The following is a 7,387-nucleotide window of genomic DNA, read 5'->3' on the forward strand; positions in this document are numbered from 1 at the left end:
CATCACATTATGTGGTGTGTATTGATGTGATTTATTTATGCTGCCATTTGCAGCTAGAACTTCATCCAGGCATTGACGATGGGCCTATGACTCAAACGTTTTCTGCTGCACTTTTCACTTTTAGCACTTTGCAGCACTTTATGAGCATGACAAAATAAGATATTCTTAGTTTATGTCTGAGGGGTTTTCCTTAAGGTATTTGTGGAGTGAGTCTTCCGGTTTTCAATTGTATAATTACATAATCATGGATATAATTTATAGTCATGATTCAAATTGAGTGTGTAGGCTCTCTCCTTTTTTTTTTTTTAATTATCTGGCCGCATGAGGTCGGCAAGAGTACGGTACGTTTAAAACGTATTTTCCAAAATTGCAACTAATGACTGATTTTGGACCTGTAAATTATAAAACAAAAACTAAGGCACTGGTGTGGTACTCCTGGTTTACCAGAACGGGGTTCAACTCCCTGCGGTGCCCTGCTCAATTTGTTGTATTTACATGGTTCATTTTCTGCTCATTGTGTTGCCATTTCATAGATGATAATCCCCAGGTTCTTTACTGTTTGTACTCCCTACAGTTGGGTAACAAGTCTATTTAGGGACCAAGCCTAAGGGGGGGGGGGGGGGATTCCAATCATTTGAAAATGACGATTGGCCCCGATTTCCGATCACCCCATCTGATCAGGACAACCTAGAGGGCAATGCCAAACGGTGAGGACGCGAAGCCCAAAACCATTGGCCAATGGGTGGCGCTATAGCACTCAACTGAAACTTTAAACGGGCATAGCTCATGAACCACTTGACCGATACGCTTATTGAGTACCCGTTATCAATGAGCTTTGGGCTTGTTATTGAGCATAGTGGCCCAGTCATGTTTAACCCATTCTTTTTTTTTTTATGATCAGTACTTTATTTTGGATTTTTTACAAACGCATAAAACAGAGAACTTAAAATACAAACAACAGCAGAGTACGTATTCATGGACAGGCAAGATAGATGAGATAAACAAATAGAAAGGAAAAATCAAAATCAAATTAAAATGTGAAAATAGTTTACATTGTTTACACGACCAAACGCAGCATCATCAACCGTATCATAATGTGTAGTAATACTAGGGATGCACCGAAAGGGAAATTCTTGGCCGAAACCGTAACCGTCTTTAAATAAATTATATTAAAAGTGCCGATGGCAGAATGCATGGGGCTTTCACTTCCTGGGCCACTCGCTTTTCTGAAAGGGGGCGGGGACTGCGGCGCTCTATAACCCATCGTTTTTGTCATTTCGTCATTTTTTTCAAATCTTCAAAAATGATGAAAAACTGCACGCTATAGTATGCTGTACGATATGGGCTATAGCCCACGGTCCAAAATGATGAGAAACGAGGCTAACTTTTTTTTCAAAATTTCAAAAAACATGGGCTATAACCCATCGTTTTTGTCATTTCGTCATTTTTTTCAAATCTTCAAAAATGATGAAAAACTGCACGCTATAGTATGCCGTACGATATGGGCTATAGCCCACGGTCCAAAATGATGAGAAACGAGGCTAACTTTTTTTTTCAAAATTTCAAAAAACATGGGCTATAACCCATCGTTTTTGTCATTTCGTCATTTTTTTTCAAAAATGATGAAAAACTGCACGCTATAGTATGCCGTACGATATGGGCTATAGCCCACGGTCCAAAATGATGAGAAACGAGGCTAACTTTTTTTTTTTAAATTTAAAAAAACATGGGCTATAACCCATCGTTTTTGTAATTTCGTCATTTTTTTCAAATCCTCAAAAATGATGAAAAACTGCGCGCTATAGTATGCCGTACGATATGGGCTATAGCCCACGGTCCAAAATGATGCGAAACGAGGCTAACTTTTTTTTCCAAAATTTCAAAAAACATGGGCTATAACCCATCGTTTTTGTCATTTCGTCATTTTTTTCAAATCCTCAAAAATGATGAAAAACTGCGCGCTATAGTATGCCGTACGATATGGGCTATAGCCCACGGTCCAAAATGATGAGAAACGAGGCTAACTTTTTTTTTCAAAATTTCAAAAAACATGGGCTATAACCCATCGTTTTTGTCATTTCGTCATTTTTTTCAAATCTTCAAAAATGATGAAAAACTGCACGCTATAGTATGCCGTACGATATGGGCTATAGCCCACGGTCCAAAATGATGAGAAACGAGGCTAACTTTTTTTTTCAAAATTTCAAAAACATGGGCTATAACCCATCGTTTTTGTCATTTCGTCATTTTTTTCAAATCCTCAAAAATGATGAAAAACGGCGCGCTATAGTATGCCGTACGATATGGGCTATAGCCCATGGTCCAAAATGATGAGAAACGAGGCTAACTTTTTTTTTCAAAATTTCAAAAAACATGGGCTATAACCCATCGTTTTTGTCATGTCGTCATTTTTTTCAAATCCTCAAAAATGATGAAAAACTGCGCGCTATAGTATGCCGTACGATATGGGCTATAGCCCATGGTCAAAAATGATGAGAAACGAGGCTAACTTTTTTTTTCAAAATTTCAAAAAACATGGGCTATAACCCATCGTTTTTGTCATTTCGTCATTTTTTTCAAATCTTCAAAAATGATGAAAAACTGCACGCTATAGTATGCCGTACGATATGGGCTATAGCCCACGGTCCAAAATGATGAGAAACGAGGCTAACTTTTTTTTTCAAAATTTCAAAAAACATGGGCTATAACCCATCGTTTTTGTCATTTCGTCATTTTTTTCAAATCTTCAAAAATGATGAAAAACTGCACGCTATAGTATGCCGTACGATATGGGCTATAGCCCACGGTCCAAAATGATGAGAAACGAGGCTAACTTTTTTTTTCAAAATTTCAAAAAACATGGGCTATAACCCATCGTTTTTGTCATTTCGTCATTTTTTCAAATCTTCAAAAATGATGAAAAACTGCACGCTATAGTATGCCGTACGATATGGGCTATAGCCCACGGTCCAAAATGATGAGAAACGAGGCTAACTTTTTTTTTCAAAATTTCAAAAACATGGGCTATAACCCATCGTTTTTGTCATTTCGTCATTTTTTTCAAATCCTCAAAAATGATGAAAAACTGCGCGCTATAGTATGCCGTACGATATGGGCTATAGCCCACGGTCCAAAATGATGAGAAACGAGGCTAACTTTTTTTTTCAAAATTTCAAAAAACATGGGCTATAACCCATCGTTTTTGTCATGTCGTCATTTTTTTCAAATCCTCAAAAATGATGAAAAACTGCGCGCTATAGTATGCCGTACGATATGGGCTATAGCCCATGGTCCAAAATGATGAGAAACGAGGCTAACTTTTTTTTTCAAAATTTCAAAAAACATGGGCTATAACCCATCGTTTTTGTCATTTCGTCATTTTTTTCAAATCTTCAAAAATGATGAAAAACTGCACGCTATAGTATGCCGTACGATATGGGCTATAGCCCACGGTCCAAAATTATGAGAAACGAGGCTAACTTTCTTTTTCAAAATTTCAAAAAACATGGGCTATAACCCATCGTTTTTGTCATTTCGTCATTTTTTTCAAATCTTCAAAAATGATGAAAAACTGCACGCTATAGTATGCCGTACGATATGGGCTATAGCCCACGGTCCAAAATGATGAGAAACGAGGCTAACTTTTTTTTTCAAAATTTCAAAAAACATGGGCTATAACCCATCGTTTTTGTCATTTCGTCATTTTTTCAAATCTTCAAAAATGATGAAAAACTGCACGCTATAGTATGCCGTACGATATGGGCTATAGCCCACGGTCCAAAATGATGAGAAACGAGGCTAACTTTTTTTTTCAAAATTTCAAAAAACATGGGCTATAACCCATCGTTTTTGTCATTTCGTCATTTTTTTCAAATCTTCAAAAATGATGAAAAACTGCACGCTATAGTATGCCGTACGATATGGGCTATAGCCCACGGTCCAAAATGATGAGAAACGAGGCTAACTTTTTTTTTCAAAATTTCAAAAACATGGGCTATAACCCATCGTTTTTGTCATTTCGTCATTTTTTTCAAATCCTCAAAAATGATGAAAAACGGCGCGCTATAGTATGCCGTACGATATGGGCTATAGCCCATGGTCCAAAATGATGAGAAACGAGGCTAACTTTTTTTTTCAAAATTTCAAAAAACATGGGCTATAACCCATCGTTTTTGTCATTTCGTCATTTTTTTCAAATCTTCAAAAATGATGAAAAACTGCACGCTATAGTATGCCGTACGATATGGGCTATAGCCCACGGTCCAAAATTATGAGAAACGAGGCTAACTTTCTTTTTCAAAATTTCAAAAAACATGGGCTATAACCCATCGTTTTTGTCATTTCGTCATTTTTTTCAAATCTTCAAAAATGATGAAAAACTGCACGCTATAGTATGCCGTACGATATGGGCTATAGCCCACGGTCCAAAATGATGAGAAACGAGGCTAACTTTTTTTTTCAAAATTTCAAAAAACATGGGCTATAACCCATCGTTTTTGTCATTTCGTCATTTTTTCAAATCTTCAAAAATGATGAAAAACTGCACGCTATAGTATGCCGTACGATATGGGCTATAGCCCACGGTCCAAAATGATGAGAAACGAGGCTAACTTTTTTTTTCAAAATTTCAAAAAACATGGGCTATAACCCATCGTTTTTGTCATTTCGTCATTTTTTTCAAATCTTCAAAAATGATGAAAAACTGCACGCTATAGTATGCCGTACGATATGGGCTATAGCCCACGGTCCAAAATGATGAGAAACGAGGCTAACTTTTTTTTTCAAAATTTCAAAAAACATGGGCTATAACCCATCGTTTTTGTCATTTCGTCATTTTTTTCAAATCTTCAAAAATGATGAAAAACTGCACGCTATAGTATGCCGTACGATATGGGCTATAGCCCACGGTCCAAAATGATGCGAAACGAGGCTAACTTTTTTTTTCAAAATTTCAAAAAACATGGGCTATAACCATCGTTTTTGTCATTTCGTCATTTTTTTCAAATCTTCAAAAATGATGAAAAACTGCACGCTATAGTATGCCGTACGATATGGGCTATAGCCCACGGTCCAAAATGATGAGAAACGAGGCTAACTTTTTTTTCCAAAATTTCAAAAACATGGGCTATAACCCATCGTTTTTGTCATTTCGTCATTTTTTTCAAATCCTCAAAAATGATGAAAAACGGCGCGCTATAGTATGCTGTACGATATGGGCTATAGCCCATGGTCCAAAATGATGAGAAACGAGGCTAACTTTTTTTTCCAAAATTTCAAAAACATGGGCTATAACCCATCGTTTTTGTCATTTCGTCATTTTTTTCAAATCCTCAAAAATGATGAAAAACTGCGCGCTATAGTATGCCGTACGATATGGGCTATAGCCCACGGTCCAAAATGATGAGAAACGAGGCTAACTTTTTTTTTCAAAATTTCAAAAAACATGGGCTATAACCCATCGTTTTTGTCATGTCGTCATTTTTTTCAAATCCTCAAAAATGATGAAAAACTGCGCGCTATAGTATGCCGTACGATATGGGCTATAGCCCATGGTCCAAAATGATGAGAAACGAGGCTAACTTTTTTTTTCAAAATTTCAAAAAACATGGGCTATAACCCATCGTTTTTGTCATTTCGTCATTTTTTTCAAATCTTCAAAAATGATGAAAAACTGCACGCTATAGTATGCCGTACGATATGGGCTATAGCCCACGGTCCAAAATTATGAGAAACGAGGCTAACTTTCTTTTTCAAAATTTCAAAAAACATGGGCTATAACCCATCGTTTTTGTCATTTCGTCATTTTTTTCAAATCTTCAAAAATGATGAAAAACTGCACGCTATAGTATGCCGTACGATATGGGCTATAGCCCACGGTCCAAAATGATGAGAAACGAGGCTAACTTTTTTTTTCAAAATTTCAAAAAACATGGGCTATAACCCATCGTTTTTGTCATTTCGTCATTTTTTCAAATCTTCAAAAATGATGAAAAACTGCACGCTATAGTATGCCGTACGATATGGGCTATAGCCCACGGTCCAAAATGATGAGAAACGAGGCTAACTTTTTTTTTCAAAATTTCAAAAAACATGGGCTATAACCCATCGTTTTTGTCATTTCGTCATTTTTTTCAAATCTTCAAAAATGATGAAAAACTGCACGCTATAGTATGCCGTACGATATGGGCTATAGCCCACGGTCCAAAATGATGAGAAACGAGGCTAACTTTTTTTTTCAAAATTTCAAAAACATGGGCTATAACCCATCGTTTTTGTCATTTCGTCATTTTTTTCAAATCCTCAAAAATGATGAAAAACGGCGCGCTATAGTATGCCGTACGATATGGGCTATAGCCCATGGTCCAAAATGATGAGAAACGAGGCTAACTTTTTTTTTCAAAATTTCAAAAAACATGGGCTATAACCCATCGTTTTTGTCATTTCGTCATTTTTTTCAAATCTTCAAAAATGATGAAAAACTGCACGCTATAGTATGCCGTACGATATGGGCTATAGCCCACGGTCCAAAATTATGAGAAACGAGGCTAACTTTCTTTTTCAAAATTTCAAAAAACATGGGCTATAACCCATCGTTTTTGTCATTTCGTCATTTTTTTCAAATCTTCAAAAATGATGAAAAACTGCACGCTATAGTATGCCGTACGATATGGGCTATAGCCCACGGTCCAAAATGATGAGAAACGAGGCTAACTTTTTTTTTCAAAATTTCAAAAAACATGGGCTATAACCCATCGTTTTTGTCATTTCGTCATTTTTTCAAATCTTCAAAAATGATGAAAAACTGCACGCTATAGTATGCCGTACGATATGGGCTATAGCCCACGGTCCAAAATGATGAGAAACGAGGCTAACTTTTTTTTTCAAAATTTCAAAAAACATGGGCTATAACCCATCGTTTTTGTCATTTCGTCATTTTTTTCAAATCTTCAAAAATGATGAAAAACTGCACGCTATAGTATGCCGTACGATATGGGCTATAGCCCACGGTCCAAAATGATGAGAAACGAGGCTAACTTTTTTTTTCAAAATTTCAAAAAACATGGGCTATAACCCATCGTTTTTGTCATTTCGTCATTTTTTTCAAATCTTCAAAAATGATGAAAAACTGCACGCTATAGTATGCCGTACGATATGGGCTATAGCCCACGGTCCAAAATGATGCGAAACGAGGCTAACTTTTTTTTTCAAAATTTCAAAAAACATGGGCTATAACCATCGTTTTTGTCATTTCGTCATTTTTTTCAAATCTTCAAAAATGATGAAAAACTGCACGCTATAGTATGCCGTACGATATGGGCTATAGCCCACGGTCCAAAATGATGAGAAACGAGGCTAACTTTTTTTTCCAAAATTTCAAAAACATGGG

This window comes from Protomyctophum bolini (genome assembly GCF_963924005.1).
Source record: "Protomyctophum bolini genome assembly, chromosome: 2".
Lineage (NCBI taxonomy): Eukaryota > Metazoa > Chordata > Actinopteri > Myctophiformes > Myctophidae > Protomyctophum > Protomyctophum bolini.